The sequence below is a fragment of the Solanum verrucosum genome, unplaced genomic scaffold (assembly GCF_900185275.1).
Source record: "Solanum verrucosum unplaced genomic scaffold, falcon-dt-bn FXZP01000208.1, whole genome shotgun sequence".
Lineage (NCBI taxonomy): Eukaryota > Viridiplantae > Streptophyta > Magnoliopsida > Solanales > Solanaceae > Solanum > Solanum verrucosum.
The window spans coordinates 2356981-2373694 of record NW_026020329.1 but is presented as its reverse complement, the minus strand read 5'-3'; the positions used below and the strand labels follow the sequence as shown (position 1 = coordinate 2373694).

General features: G+C 38.7%; 1 pseudogene; it reads left to right on the top strand.

Moving 5' to 3' along the window:
- The first annotated feature begins 2216 nt into the window (after window positions 1-2216).
- On the top strand, window positions 2217-12579 carry LOC125836050 (uncharacterized; annotated as a pseudogene).
- The last annotated feature ends 4135 nt before the right edge of the window (window positions 12580-16714 follow it).

Here is a 16714-nt window from a genome sequence, read left to right as displayed (position 1 = left end):
GAATCACTCAATAGTATTTAATTTTCGTGTAAATTGGTAGGGGCAAGGTGATTTCCATTGGTTAGTTATTGATAAAGTTTAGTTCCTCCCTATTTACTAATTATTGAAAGATGATAATGGTGGGTTGTAAAGTGATTGAAGTTGGAACGAGGCACATTGTTAGTTACATGGTGCAAATTAATTATAGATAGTGTTGCAATTGGTTTTCGCAACGAATAACTGATTTTGAAAAATAATGAGTTAGACCTTTTAAATTATTTTAATTATCACATTATGATTCAAGTTTTGATACATTAACATTTTTTTATAATTAGATTATGAATGTGCGCAAGTACCTTTTACATAAAATAACTTGCAAATACTTATTACATAAAAGTTTTTACTCATACAAATGGATACTTTCTTTGATGAACTCCCTCAACCACCTATTGATACCCAGATACCTCCAAAAACCCCCCAGATTCCTCAAGTAAAGTAGCTTCTACTACAGAAAGCTTTAAGTCTAAATTGTTAGCTAATTAATATATGGCTGATTTAAACATGGATGAGTGTGCTTCACCTTCCGAAGAACTGGTTCTCACATATCATATTGATCTCCAGGAGATAGCCAATGGTGTTAGAACTATCATACTTTCGAGGGAGGAACACAAATGGCTACACGCACCTTGGAAATACTCCCTCATTATTAAACTCCTTAGGCGGCACATCTCTCATCAAAACCTCAAACAAAAAATACAATCACTATAAAAGCCATCAGAAAACTTCCCGCTAATCTATCTGGGACTGGACTATGATATTGTCAAATTTCAAAAGGAAGAAAACATGAATCAAGCTATCAAAGGAGGCCCGTGGTTTATTCATGGCCACTACCTTTCCCTCCAACGATGGGAGCCGAACTTTGTACCCAAGAAATCCATCCTCACATACTCAACTGTATGGGTGCGTCTCCCCCAATTACCAACTGAATTCTACGATAGGCTATTACTTAAAAGAATTGTAAATTCCATCGGCAATCTACTGAAAATCGATGCGTGCATCAGTTCCACACTACGAGGTAGATATGCCCGGCTATGTATCAAGTTCCTTTAGAGGAACCGGTGATAAGTTGTATACAAATTGGATAACACAAACAACCAATCGTTCATGAAGGGGATGGATTTTTATGTACAAATTGTTGAAGGCTAGGCCATACACAAAATTCCTTCCTATACCACTCGACCACTACACAACCAAAATCCACGTCACTAAGTTTGCAGAATGTATCTGGTAAAACCACAGAGCAAACAGAATGGCAAATAGTAAGGTTCCCAAGTAGGAAGTCTTATAAACCAGGGAGAAAGAATACGATAGACAAATCTAGCCAAGCTACCCCAAGTTCATCAGGTATAAATGTAAAGTTTTTGCAGCAGATCCAGGTAAGTCTCCCAACTCTTATCAACGGTTAAATAAACCTAAAGATTGAATTACTACTTATCTATCTTCTCACCCTTATGTGAAAGGGGCATTAGTCGAGGCATCATTACATAACTCCACAAAGAAAACTCCTAGAAAAATTATTATCTCCATTAATGTCATATCTCCGCAATGCTCTAATAAATTTAATCTTCTAGACACTCTAAATGATAACAACATATCTGCTTCCTCGAACGTCTCTGACATGCTTTCTTAAACCTTACACCCCATTAATGGCATTAACGAGAACCCGTGTCCTCCCCTGCAAACTCTTCTTCAATTGTCTGACACTCACCACGTGTCATCCCTCCTTAGAAACCTCAACAGACTCTCATCTCCCATTGGGCCCATAATTTTTTCAAACAACCAAAAAATCTCTAAGACAGCATTCGAAATGCTACCTACTTCCCTAAGTAATTTCCAACATTTACACTTGGTGAACTCTGATGGACAAGTGGCCATGGAAATTTGCCCAGCAAAATATTCCCCTAAATCCTATTTGCAAGAAACAACCAATCACCTCCCTCACGTATCATCCTATTAACACTCCAATCACACCCCTCCTCCTCTACGTATATTACTTCCTTTTCTAACAATGTTCAGACCATCAATTCCCATTCAGCAGAAAATTCATCTTATTTCTCTAGCTCGTCCTCCTCCTCTCAGGCCCACCATGAACTTGAACATGAACATGAACAACCCCCCTCCCTCTCCTTTCTAAATTCGCAACACCCTCTATTGTTTTCGACTCAACATTCCATCCCTTTCACCTCCCACAGTCATGGGTCGAGATAAGCCTGCAAGGCCATGCAACCATCTTCTCCATGGAAATCAACGGATTAGAGACTCTAGTTATTCTACAGAACTAGAATTTCCTTGCTCAACTGATCTTATAAAGAATGAAAATAGCAATGGAATTTTTTATAAACAAAATGTGGGCGGCGAATATTCTGGATCCCCTAGCACCACCGGTCACTCCATCATTTATCCAGACGATGCAGATATTATGGAACCTTCGACACCACTTCAGTCATTTCCCCAACATGACCAATCTTGATTAAACCCCATTTTTTACCCCTCTAGAGCTAATCCGCAGCAACCCCAGACTATTTCCCTGGTAATAAATTCCTATGCATTAGCACACTCCACTAGTGACCCCAACCCTAGGAGCAATGAACCCTCCAAGTCCCCAAGACCAAGGAGAGGTAAGGGTTCCTCCAATGAGAAGAAACACCTCGTTCACATAAATTTCAAACTTAAAAAATGTGTCTCTTATGATCTTCCCCGAGGGAGAGGACAAAAAATACATTCAGATTTGTCTCCCGGCACTAGTGAAATTCTCCTTCGACCTCCGGCGAGCAATAAAAATGGCTCTGGCCAAATATGTGGTAGTATTAACACCAACTATGAACCCTAATCTGACCCTCACGACGGGCTGCCCTGAGATACCTTCACTCTTCTACTCTCCCATGAATCAGCCCACTAGCATAATCGTGTGGAATACTCGTGGTGTTAACAATGATAACTTTAAAAGAAATTTTAAAGACCTTATCCAAATCAATAATCCTTGCATGGTTGCCCTCCTTGAAACCAAAATGGAAAATCACCAAGGCATGCTTAATGAATTTGGCTTTGATGACTTTTGGGGATGTCGCTCCCCGAAGCTACCCCGAGGACGCAGACACAGGACCTAGGATCATGATTGACCCCAAGCTAACCCTGCTGGCATATCATACGCATACTAAATAAACTGAAGTAAGAAAATATTGTGTGGAAGCTAAATCATGAGATAAACTGAAATGATGGGGGATACCCATAAGCTAACTGAATATATAAAAACTAAGAGTTTAACAACAACTGAAAGGTCAAACTCAAATACTAAAGCTGAATATAACTATGTCTGAAATAAGCCTCTTACTGACTAGAAGTGCTGGGACATGCCCCAACTAAATCTAGCAAAACTAAAACTAAAACTGAATACAAAAGGAACATGTATGTCGTCCTCGGAGAATAAGGACTCACCACTGATGTTGCTGAGTTGAAGATCGGGAACCAATCTATGCATGATCTGGAAGCTGAGGACCTGAACCTACATCACGAGAAGATGTAGCGCAGAGTATATGTCTGTACTTGAAGGGTACTAAACATACAAGATAGAATAAAGGTGAATAAAATACATAACTAAACAAAGCATATAACTGAGCAATGTCATGAGATAAGCATGATAATATACTGAAGGTACTAAATATGAACTAACTGAATGCAATGACCAAGTTTATAACATGTTGAGACTGAAATCTGACTGTAACTGATAACATGGTCAGTGCAATAGAGTCTGACTGTAAGAGCTACTAATGACCGACATAAAACCACATGAGCTAAATGTGGAGTCCAGTGTATACGCCCCATCGAGAGGACCACATATACCCTGCCAAAGGTATAGAGGCATGACTCGCGTAATCACTAAAATGTAATGGCCAAAGAGGGGACTTATAATCCTACAGGGGCACGTAGTTTTGGGACTATTTAGGTACGTTGAACCCTAGTCTACTCGGTCTAAGCCTACTCCCAATTAGAATGTATATAAGCAATATCATGACTGAAATGATGAAGTACTGGATAACTCAATTACTGACATGCAAACTCTGAGAATGCAACAATTATAACTGATAATGTGACATTCGTAAACTGAAGCATGTATATTTGAAAAAACTGACCTAGCAAATGTAATTTATGAACTAAAAGAACTGCATATCTAGGGTTCAGAATATCATACAAGGAACTAAGCAACAATATGATTATCTGATTTGGATCATTCTAACAACTAAAACCCAACAATTTCTAACATTCAAGAAACCCTAAGTCTAGATAATATTAAGGGAATTAAGAATCTGACTGAATTCTAGGGACCTAATGGGTGAAAGGAACCCACTAGTGAAATTCCACATACTTGGCGACGAATTCCATGGAGAAATATTTCGATTTTGGGGATGGAACTAATGAAAACTCGTTGTGTTCTTGAACTAGGGCCGGTCGACTTTCTCCTCCATTTTGCTCTAAGTTTTGCTTGATTTTGGTGAATAATTGATTAGGTTAGGTCCTAATTAGTTTACTCGGCTAAAACTGACCAAAACCACGTAGTTTAGGGGTTAAACGACGTAGTTTAGGGGTCCAACGCATAGGGAAAAGACCAAACAACCCCTGACTTAAAAATTATCGGGGTCACTGACGGTGCATGGATGGACCGACGGTACATCCTGGTGACCGTCGACGGGATTCTGGGACTAATATCCGAGGGGTCTGATCCATAGACCAGGACCACGGTTCGTGGGTTCAGCCGTGGGTCGAACCTTAGACAGTTTTCCGGACCTTTCTAGGAGGGGATTACAGGTGGGGAACCACAGAGCACTAGGACAGACCGTGGGTCACCCTACGGTCTGTGGGTGGTGCCCGTTGGTGCCACCTGCAACTTCTGAAAATCTGCATTTTGGTAGTTCTAGCATACGGGGTGTTATATTTTCTCCCCATTAGGAACATTCATCCTCGAATGAAGTCTAAACTAGTTGGATAGGGAGGGAAAGAGCTGCAAACCCTACCACTAATTACTGGAAACTGATTTCTGACTTAACTAAGTTCCAAGAACTTGCAAATATGCTGAAAAGGCAAGTATAACTAAAGGAACATGATGCTAAGACTAAAACTGTGCATGAATGATTGAAAAACTGAAGAGAAACTATTACCTCAAGTTGGAATGGAATCGGTTGGAAAGAGATGAGGATACTTGGTCTTCATGGCTGCTTGTTCTTCTCAAGTATCTCCCTCTACGAACTGACTCCTACACAAACCTTAACTGAAGCGACTTCTTTGTTTCTCAACCTTCGTACTTGACGATCAAGCATCTCAATTGGCACATCATCACTATCCTTCACAGCCACACTTTCTAAATGTACTATAGATACTAGATCACCCACACACTTCTTCAACAAGGAAATGTGAAAGATCGGATGTACTGTTGCTAGTTTTGCTGGCAACTCTAACTCATAAGCCACTTTACCAACTCTTTTCAAGATCTTGTAAGGGCCTACATATCTAGGACTGAGCTTCTTTTTCTTGCCAAATCTCATCACCCCCTTCATAGGTAACAGTTTCAGAAAAACCCAATCATCAACTTGGAACTCTAAGCCCCTTCTCCTTACATCTGCATAGGATTTCTGGTGACTCTGGCCTGTCTTAAGTCTATCTTTAACGAGCTGAACTTTTTCCATGACATCATGAGACGAATCTGGCCCTATCAAGGCTTCTTCACCTACTTCAAACCAACCAACTGAAGATCTACATTTACGCCCATACAATGCCTCATAAGGGGTCATCTAAATACTAGAATGATAGCTATTATTGTTGGCGAACTCTATAAAAGGAAGGTGATCATCCCAACTACCCTTGAAATCAATCACGCAAGCTCTCAATATGTCCTCTAAGGTCTGAATGGTACGCTCTGCCTGACCACCCATCTGTGGATGAAATGTTGTGCTAAGATTAACCTGAGTACCAAGACCTTTTTGAAATGACTTCCAGAAATGAGAGGTAAATTGAGGACCTCTATATGAGATTATAGAAAAAGGAACCCCATGCAACCTAACTATCTCATTAATGTAAAGCTTGGCGTAGTCCTGCACCGAATCTGTCATCTTAACAGCCAAAAAGTGTGCAAACTTAGTAACTCTGTCAACTATCACCCAAATGGAGTCATGTTGTCTGCGAGTACGAGGTAAACCTGTTATGAAGTCCATGTTGATCACTTCCCACTTCCATATAGGAATGTTAATTTCTTGAGTCATACCTCATGGTTTCTGATGTTCTACCTTCACCTACTGACAATTAGGGCACTTAGCCACAAAATCCACTATATCCCTTTTCATACCATTCCACCAAAAGACTTCTAGTTGATCACGATACATCTTAGTGGTGCATGGATGAATAGAATACCTGGATTTATGGGCTTCTGCATGAACCTGTTGTCTCAACTCACCCACCTTATGAACACATAATCGACCCTGATGGTGAAGCACACTATCTCCCCTTGGGAGAAAACCTCAACTCTCTGCTGATGGATTGCACCCTTTAATTGAAGCAATATCGGATCACTGTCTTGCTTCTCTTTAACTTCCGCTACCAATGAAGTTTCTGACCCATTCTAAACTTTTACACCACCATCTGATATGCTCATAAGGCGAACTCCCAAGTGAGCAAGCTCGTGAACATCTTTTGCTAGTTCATTTATTTGTTCCTCAACATGTGTTACACTACCCATAGATAGTCTACTAAGAGCATCTGCTACTACATTGGCCTTACCAGGGAGATAAAGCACACTCATATCATAATCTTTGAGGAACTCAAGCCATCTCCTCTAGCGAAGATTCAACTCTTTTTGGTGAACACATAATGAAAGATCTTATAGTATGTGAACACATCTATGTGAACACCATACAAGTAATGTCTCCAAATCTTAAGTGCAAACACCACTGCTGCAGGCTCAAGGTCATGAGCGGATAATTCTTCTTATGCATCTTAAGCTGCCTAAAAGCATATCTTATAACCTTACCTCGTTGCATCAACACACAACCTAGGCCAACTTTGGATGCACCACAATAGATAACATAACCGTATGAACCCTCTGGTAGAGTCAAAATAGGAGTTGTAGTCAACCTAGTTTTTAGTTCTGCGAAGCTCTTCTCACAATTATTTGCCAATGAAACTTGGCCTTTTTCTGATTTAACTTAGTCAATGGAGAAGCTATGGATGAAAATCCTTCCACGAACCTTCTGCAATAACCTACCAAACCTAAGAAGCTTCTAATATCTATAGGAGAGGTAGGTCTGGGCCATTGTTTCACTACTTCTATTTTCTGAGAATCCACTCGAATCCCTTCACTAGACACAATATGACCAAGAAAAGCAACAGACTGCAACCAAAACTAACATTTGCTAAGAATAATTGGCAATCTTTGAGAGTTTGCAAGACAACCCTCAAATGAGTCGTATGTTCTTCCTCATTCCTAGAGTAAATAAGTATATCATCAATAAAGACAATAACGAACAAGTCCAAATATTGCTTGGACACTCTATTCATCAAAACCATGAAAGCTGCAGGAGCATTGGTTAGTCCAAATGACATAACTACAAATTTATAATGACCATATCGAGTTATGAAGGTTGTCTTCGGAATGTCACTATCTCTGACTCTGAGTTGATGGTAACCAGATCTGAGGTCTATCTTTGAGAAATGACTAGCAACTTGAAGTTGGTCAAACAAGTCATCAATCCTAGGGATAGGATATTTATTCTTGATTGTGACCTTGTTCAACTATCTATAATCAATGCACATCATGAGAGAACCATCTTTTTTTTTCACGAACAACATTGGTGCACCCCATGGGGATATATTGGGTCTGATGAGGCCCTTATCTAAAAGGTCTTTCAACCACTCTTTCAATTCTTTAAGCTCAGTTGGAGCCATTTTGTAACGAGGAATAAAAATAGGATGGGTATCTGGAAGTAGATCAATTCCAAAGTCAATTTTCCTTTCGGGAGGAACTCCAGGAAGATCTTCTAGGAACTCGTTAACTACTGGAACTGACTCAAAAGTTGGGGTTTTGGAGCTTGAATCCTTAACTCGAACTAGATGATAGAGACAACCCTTAGAGATCATCTTTATGGTCTTAATGTAAGAAATGAATTGACCCATAGGCACTAAGCTACTAACCTTCTATTCTAAGATTGGTTCGTCTGGAAACTGGAAACGAACGATCCTAGTTCTATAACCAACTGAGGCATAACAGGAATGTAACCAATCTATGCCTAGAATAACATCAAACTCTACCATTTATAACTTTACAAGATCTGTTGAGGTGACTTTCTGGAGACTGTGACAAGGTAATTTATTTATACCCGTCTAGCTATAATTGGGTCACCTACTGGAGTAGAGACTGAGAAGGGTTCTGAAAGAGTTTCTAGACTAACATTGAAGTTGACTGCTATATAAGGAGTTACAAAGGAGTGAGTAGCCCTCTGGGTCTAACAAAGCATAAACATCTAAGTTAAAGACTCGTAACGTATCAGTGACTACATCAGGAGAATCTTCCTGATCCTGGCGAGCCTGGAGAGCATACAACCTGTTTTGGCATTGTCCGCCACTTGTACTAAATGAGTTACCCTGCTGAATCGGGCCACCTGCTGGTGGTGCTGAAGTTGTAGACTCAGCCCTACCATTATTGCCTCCCTGACCCTGTTTAGCAGAAGGACATTCTCTCAACCTACCAGACTGACCACACCCAAAACATCATTCCTTTCCTGCAAGACACTCATCCGGATGGTTCTTACCACACTTTGGACAAGTTGGGTAGGTTCTGGTGCCTAAAATACTCCCCTGTTCTATTTCCATTGAGTATACCAGATGTCAGCTACATCCTTAAACTGGTAGGATGCCAACTCTACCCTATCATTACCATTCACTTGCATCACTCCAAAAATCTTCTTGACCTCATCTATGAAGTTTTAGGGATCCTCACCAATCTACGATCCTAAGAACTCATACGGATTCATCTTAGCAAAATCACAAACCCTGGATGTCGTTGATCCATCACTAGTATTTGCAAGAACTGGAACCTGCTGGTTGTTCTGGTTGGTCACACTCTAAGCCAAAATCTGAATGGCATTTTGGAACTTTGCATTCGAAACTTCCTGATCTGGGACTGGAGAAGTTCTGTTAGCGTTGCGGGCATTCGCATTCCTTCCAAAAGCTCTACGAGGAGGCACAATCTGAAAGCGCATAACATCGAGTTATAAATGAGGAATTAGATCATACCCTACGCACGATAAGAATAACAAGAAAGTGAACTCTTCCTAAAACACTTCGTAGCCTCCCTCTTATTAGATATGGTGCACTTCACACCCATGAAAAGGACTCTACTTAGTGCGGCTTTTCAGTCATCCTAGGATTCTTAACCTAGTGGCTATGATACCAATTTGTAGTTCCCGAAGCTACCCAAGGACGCAGACACGAGACCTAGGATCACGAGTGACCCCAAGTTAACCCTGATGGCATATCATAAGCATACTAAATAAATTGAAGTAAGAAAACACTGTACAAAAGCTAAATCATGAAATAAACTGAAATGATGGGGAATACCCATAAGCTATCTAATATATAAAAACTTTGAGTTTAACAACACCTGAAAGGTCAAACTCAAATACTAAAGATGAATCTAACTATGTTTGAAATAAGCCTCAAAATGACTAGAAGTGCTGGGACAAGCCCCAGCTAAATCTAGCAAAACTGAAACTAGAGACTGAAAATAGAAAAGGAACATGTCTGTCACCCTTGGAAAATGAGGACGCACTACTGATGTCGCTGAGCTGAAGATCGGGAACTGATCTATGCGTGATCTGGAAGCTGAGGACCTTAACCTACATCATGAAAAGATGTAGCGCAGAGTATACGTTAGTACTTGAAGGGTATTGAGCATGCAGAACAGAATAAAGCTAAATAAAATACATAACTGAACAAAACATATAACTGAGCAATGACATGAGATAAGCATGATACTATACTGAAGGTACTGAACATGAACTAACTGAATTCAATGACCAAGTTTATAACATGCTGAGACTGAAATCTGGGTGTAATTGATAACATGGTTAGTGCAATAGAATCTGACTACGGGAGCTACTAATGACCGACATAAAACCACATGAGCCAAATATGGAATCGAATGCATACGCCCCATCGAGAGGACCCAATATACTATGCCAGAGGTATAGAGGCATGACTGGGACGATTACTAAAATGTAATGCCCACATATAGGACTTATAATCCTACGGGGGCACGTAGTTTTGGAACTATTCGGGTACGCTGAACCCTAGTCCACTCGGTCTAAGCCTACTCCCAATTAGAATGTATATAAGCAATATTATGACTGAAATGCTGAAGTATTGGATAACTCAATTAGTGACATGCAAACTCTGAGAATGCAACAATTATAACTGATAATGTGACATTCATAAACTGAAGCATGTATATTTGAAAAAATTGACCTAGCATGTGTAATTCATGAACTAAAAGAACTACATAGCTAGGGTTCTGAATATCATACAAGGAACTAAGCAACAATATGATAATATGCTTTAGATCATTCTAACAGCTAAAACCCAACAATTTCTAACATTCAAGAAACCCTAGGTTTAGATAATATTAAGGGAATCAAGAATTTGACTGAATTCTAGGGACCTAATGGGCGAAAGGAACCCACTAGTGAAATCCCACATACCTGGTGATGAATTCCATGGAGAAATCTTTCGATTTCGGGGCTGGAACTAATGAAAACTCGTTCTGTTCTTGAACTAGGGTTGCTCGACTTTCTCTTCTATTTTGCTCTAAGTTTCTCTTGATTTTGGTGAATAATTAATTAGGTTAGGTTCTAATTAGTTTACTAGGCTAAAATTGACCAAAACCACAGAGTTTAGGGGTTAAACGACGTAGTTCAGGGGTCCAACGCATAGGAAAAAGACCAAATGACCCATGACTTAAAAACGGTCGGGGTCACCGACGGTCCGTTCGGGCGATCGTCGACGGGGTTCTGGGACTGACATCTGAGAGGTCTGATCCACGGACCAGGACCACAACCCGTGGTCTGACCTATAGTCCGTGGGTCGACCCTTAGACAGTATTCTGGACCTTTTCTGGGAGGGGGTTGCAGGTGGTGAACCACGGACCACCAGGACGGACCGTGGGTCATCCTACGGTCCATGGGTGGTGCCCGTCGATGCCACCTGAAACTTCTGAAAATCTGCATTTTGGTTGTTCTAGCATACGGGGTGTTATAGGGAAACTCCAGCTCATGGTAGATCAGGTGGTATCGTTCTTCTTTGGCACACTAGTATTATCACTGTCACCAGGAAAAACCAACCCTCCAGCTGCATGCCATGATCCAGGTATATCCTTTAAATCTACCTTGTTATTTCTCTATTATCTATGCTAGCACACTCTACTCTAAGCGTATGAATCTTTGGAATAACCTAAAAGATATTGTCAATCCCTACGCTGGGCCTTGGCTTATAGCTGGCGATTTTAATGAAATTCATTCCCAAAAGGATAAGTGGGGGGGTCGCTCCTTTAGTACCACTAAAAGCTCTAATTTTTGGTCTTGTATCAACTATTGCAACCTCATTGACCTAGGGTTCAAAGGTGCTCGTTACACTTGGTCTAACCATAAGAGAAAGAAAAAGTCCTCCCTCATTCTAGAACGTCTGGATAGGGTCTTTGGATATAATTGTTGGTTAGATCTTTGTCCCGATACTCAGATTACACACTTACCCAAAACTCATTCAGACCATAACCCCCTTCGTATTACCATTAACACTATTGTTGCTCATAGGAGAAACAAACCCTTTCGCCTAGAAAATTTTTGTTTGACCATCCTCAATTCAATAACTTAGTTAAGAATAGCTGGGAGAATAGATCCTTCTAGAAAGCTCTCCCTATCTTTACCTCTACTGCTACGGACTGGAGCAAGGAAACCTTTAGAGACATTTTTCAAAAGAAAAGAAAAATTCTTGCTAGATTAGAAGGCATACAAAATTTTGCCGCCTTCCCCCATAGTTCTTTTCTTCAAAACCTCGACTTTAATCTTAGATTTGAATACAACAACATCCTCAAACTCAAGGACAAATATTGGAAACTTAGATCTCGTATAAACTAGCTCAAAGACGGAGATGCAAATACGAAAGTCTTTCATCTCTCGGTAGTAAATAGAAGGAGGAGAAATAGAATTGTTTTTTTTTAAGGATTACAACGACACATGGATTACTGATCCCGGAAAATTTGTGGATCATACTTATGCCTACTTCAAAAATTGCTTTACTACCTCCATTTCTGCCACTAATTAGGATCAAATTCTACCTGCCATACCCAGCTTCCACAAACTGGACCTTTCTGATCTTGATCGACCCCTTCAAGATTATGAAATCACCCACGCACTCAAGCCCTTTAAAGCTCCGGGTCCGAATCGACGTCACCCCCATTTTTTCCAATCTCAGTGGAAAACTGTAGGGGAATCTGTTATCGCTTGATGTCATGAAATTTTCACCACTCATACCATCCCCTAAAACATGAATAATACTCTCATATGCCTGATTCAAAATTTTGAAAATGCTAACCATCTCAAGAATTTTAGACTGATTGTCCTTTGTAATACCATATATAAGGTTATTACAAAAATAATAGCCAACCGCATCAAACCCCACCTATCTAACCTTATAGGGCCTTACCAATCTAGTTTTCTTAAGGGTCGAAGGGCCTGCGACAATACCATCCTTGTTCAAGAGCTTATGAACCAGCTTAATAAGACCAAAAATAAAAAGGCATAATTATGCTTAAGATCGACCTTGAAAAGGCCTTTGATCGTTTGGAATGGTCTTTTGTTTATCGAACTCTACGACATTTTAAATTTCCGCCAAATATTACCAATCTTTTCATGAATGCATCTCATCTTCTAACATAGCAGTTCTGGTTAACAATAACCAAACAACTTATTTTTCACCATCTAGAGGGATACGCCAAGGTGATCCCATGTCTTCTTATATCTTTATCCTTTGTATGGAACTTCTATCAGCTTACATAAATTACCAGGTTGACCTCCTTCACTGGGATCCCGTCCACCTCTCCACTAATGGCCCCCTATTGTCTCATCTATTATTTGCGGATGATCTTACTCTAATATCTAAAGGCTCTGTTAAATCCATCCATACCATATCCGATTCCCTGGCCAAGTTTTGCACCCTCTCCGGTCAAAAAATTAATACGACCAAATCCAAGGCCTTATTCTCTTCAAACTGCGACTTTAACATCAGGGATCTAGTTAAACAACTTCTTCTTATCTCCCATTCCTCTCACTTTGGAAAATACGTTGGTTTCCCCATTTTAAACCGCAAACTCAAGGCTTGTGACTTCTAATATGTCATTGATAATATGAAGAAAATTTTATCGAGTTGGAAAGTAAGCTTTATGACTACTGCATGTCAGATTATTTTGATCAAGTCTACTCTTAACGCTATTCCGGCCTATACCATGCAATATTTTCTACTCCCAAAGAAGATTTGATATGCCATTGATAAAATCCAATGATATTTCCTTTGGGGTTCCTCCACCCATAAAAAAAGCTTCACTATGTGGCTTGGGAAAAGGTTACATCTCTGAAGGATAATGAGGACTTGGCCTTCAAAGTGCTGAAACTAAGAATAACGTTATCCTCACAGGCCTCGTTTGGAGATTCGTCTCAAAAAATTCAGATCTTTGGGGGAAAACTTTATCCCATAAATACAAACATAATTATTCTACCCCTTATCGATATTTTATCAGGCAGAACATCCTCCATGGAGGCAAGTTTTTCTTGAAAGGTATAGCTTGGACATCACTTTGGTGAATTATCTTGATTGACTTTGATTATTCGGTTGAGGTAGGTTATGGTTTATTCTATGTGATAGGGAGACTCTTAATAGTGATTGATAGTCATAAAGTAATGTTGTGAAGTTCTATATGTTGTTGTGATTGGTCTATAATCCCAAGACCGCGAAATCTATAATCTTGAACTTGCTCTATCAAAGTGATGTCTTGGATAAAGAAGACTTGAGGAAACATCATTAATGAAGTGGAAGGTGATGATAAAGAATAAGGAATTACCCATATCGTTGGATCGGGTGCCACGAGCCGACACAATATATTTGGATCAGGTGCCATGAACCGACACGATATTATTGGATTGAATGTCACGTTCTGCACGGTAACAATAAAGAAAAACATATGAAAATAACTCAATATACTCAAATCTCAACGAACCCATTTCCTAAAAGAGAATGGTGTGGAGGCTTGAGTCCTCATGTGTGTTCTTGATATTGCCAACTATTTTCGTACTTGGCTACTTGTTTCATTATTGTTGTCAATTATTCATGTTGTTTGTTGTTTGCCACCTGCTAAGGGTTATTTCATGTTATTACTTTATGCATTTTAGTTTCTATTTTAAGTTGACCGATGATATATACTCAGTACATGTTGCCTTGTACTGATCCCTACTTGTATTTTCTTTCTTTTTCTTTTGTGGAGTGCAACAAGGGTACCAACGACTTCGGCTCACCCTCAGCTCTAGCCAGTCTCTAGCACATCAGATTCCATGGTGATCTATCCCTTCTAGCTCGTGTTGGATTCTCTCGGTCATGGCATGATGTCCTTAGATTTCAGACACAAACTATTTTACTTATAAATTATGGTGTCTTTGATTCTCTCAGACTTAGTATTTGGGGATTATGTGTCCTTGATGTGATGACTTTCAGGTTTTGAGAATGATATGTAATAAACTCTAGTAGATTCCTATTTCTCACTTTAATAAGATTTGAGTATTCGCATTATTGTCGTATTTCGTAGGTTGAATAACTAATATAAGTTGGGGTTTGGATTTGTTGGTTCACCCACCTAGAAGATTAAGTGTGGGTGTCACTCATGACCCATTTTGAATCATGACATTTTATTGTAACAAAATACTTGAAAAGTTTGTGTAACTATTTACCTATAATAAATCTTGAATTAATAGTCAGAAAATGAGAATAAGCAACATGATATCTATCCTAAAAAAAGACAAGTAACAAGTTTGCAATTAGTTAAGTGACCTAAGTTTATTTGATTATTTAAAATATCAATTTATCAAGCATTAAATTAGTGAATGAAATGTGGGATCATGAAGTCATAATTCCACGTGTTTCACTCAAGGATGGTATATTATCTTAATCACTATTCATATGTCCTTATTATATAATTTCTGAATCTAAATTGAAATATTTAATATATATTATTTGTATTTTAAACCTATGATGATAAATTGATTAGTAATTTAGTGTCTACTAACTGATATTTATTAAAACTTCAATTATAGTTATTTTATTAGTGAATTGATGAGGAAAGGGAGCGCTATGACTAATTTTTTTTAATTGAACAGTAATTTATATTGGTCAAAAGTGAGAATTATAAAATCAAGAAGGACGGACCCTCTGCTTCTCAAAGAAATAAACACAATAAAGCTAAGTATATTTATGCTCTTTGCCTTTCTTCACAAAATCTATAGGTTATTGTTGGAAACTCTATGCACAGCGGAAGCATACTCAGAATCATACTGCTTACATGAATAATAGATAACCAAATCGTTTATGCTAGAACATATACAATTATGCTAGAACACATAAAGTTGTTGAAATTTAATTCAAGAATTACCTCTTGAAGCATGAGCAGATACCTTCAAGCGAATCCCCAAGTTAGACAGACCTTCAAGCGAATCCACAAGATAGACAACAATTATGCGGTCTCCGACAATGATCCCAAATTCACATCCGAACTCTCTCAATACTTGGGTGGGCAAGCATGAATAGAAACCTTTTATCTTTATAGGGTTAGAAGAATTCCTAATTATAGAGATTTCTTCCCAGTCCAAAGAGGAGAACCAAAACACACCTTATTTTTTCTTGACTCTTCATCATCTTGTGGAATATCTATAAACATTTTTTCTTCGATATCAAATTGACGATGGAGAATTTATGGATGACTTGTTCGTTGCGGTTGAGATTGATAACTAATTTATCAGTTGATAAGTTGCGCACAATTGAACCTATAATATCAACACGATTCATTTTAAATGGTGTATACATGGAAATGAAAATTGATTCATTTATTATTAAAATGACTCTCACTCAAATTCATTCGAACGTTTGCAGTATAAGTTATCGGAACGTAGTCTCATAAAGAAATAAGTCTCGACCTATCTACCCTGCTTAGGAAATTAGTCTTTATGAATATAACATCATGTAGTTCAACTTTAGCTACAATGCCACTATCTTATTCACCTATGAACACATAATCCTTAGATTGTTTAAAGTATCGTATAAAGGAAACTTTCTTCCTCTTGAACCTAATTTTTCATATTGATTTTTTTTTATGAATAAACGCAACATAATTTCAAGACATTAAAATGTTCAAGCCATACTTTCTATTAGTACATAATTTATACGGCGTAGTAGCCGACAACTTTCCAAACTCATATGTTTATTTTGAAATCAAAGAGTAAATAAGAATAATTTAGTCAATTCATTCTTTTAGTCAATGTTTTCTTAAGGAACAAACAAAGAAAACATGACAAGTAAGATGGATTACATGGAATAGTGAAAA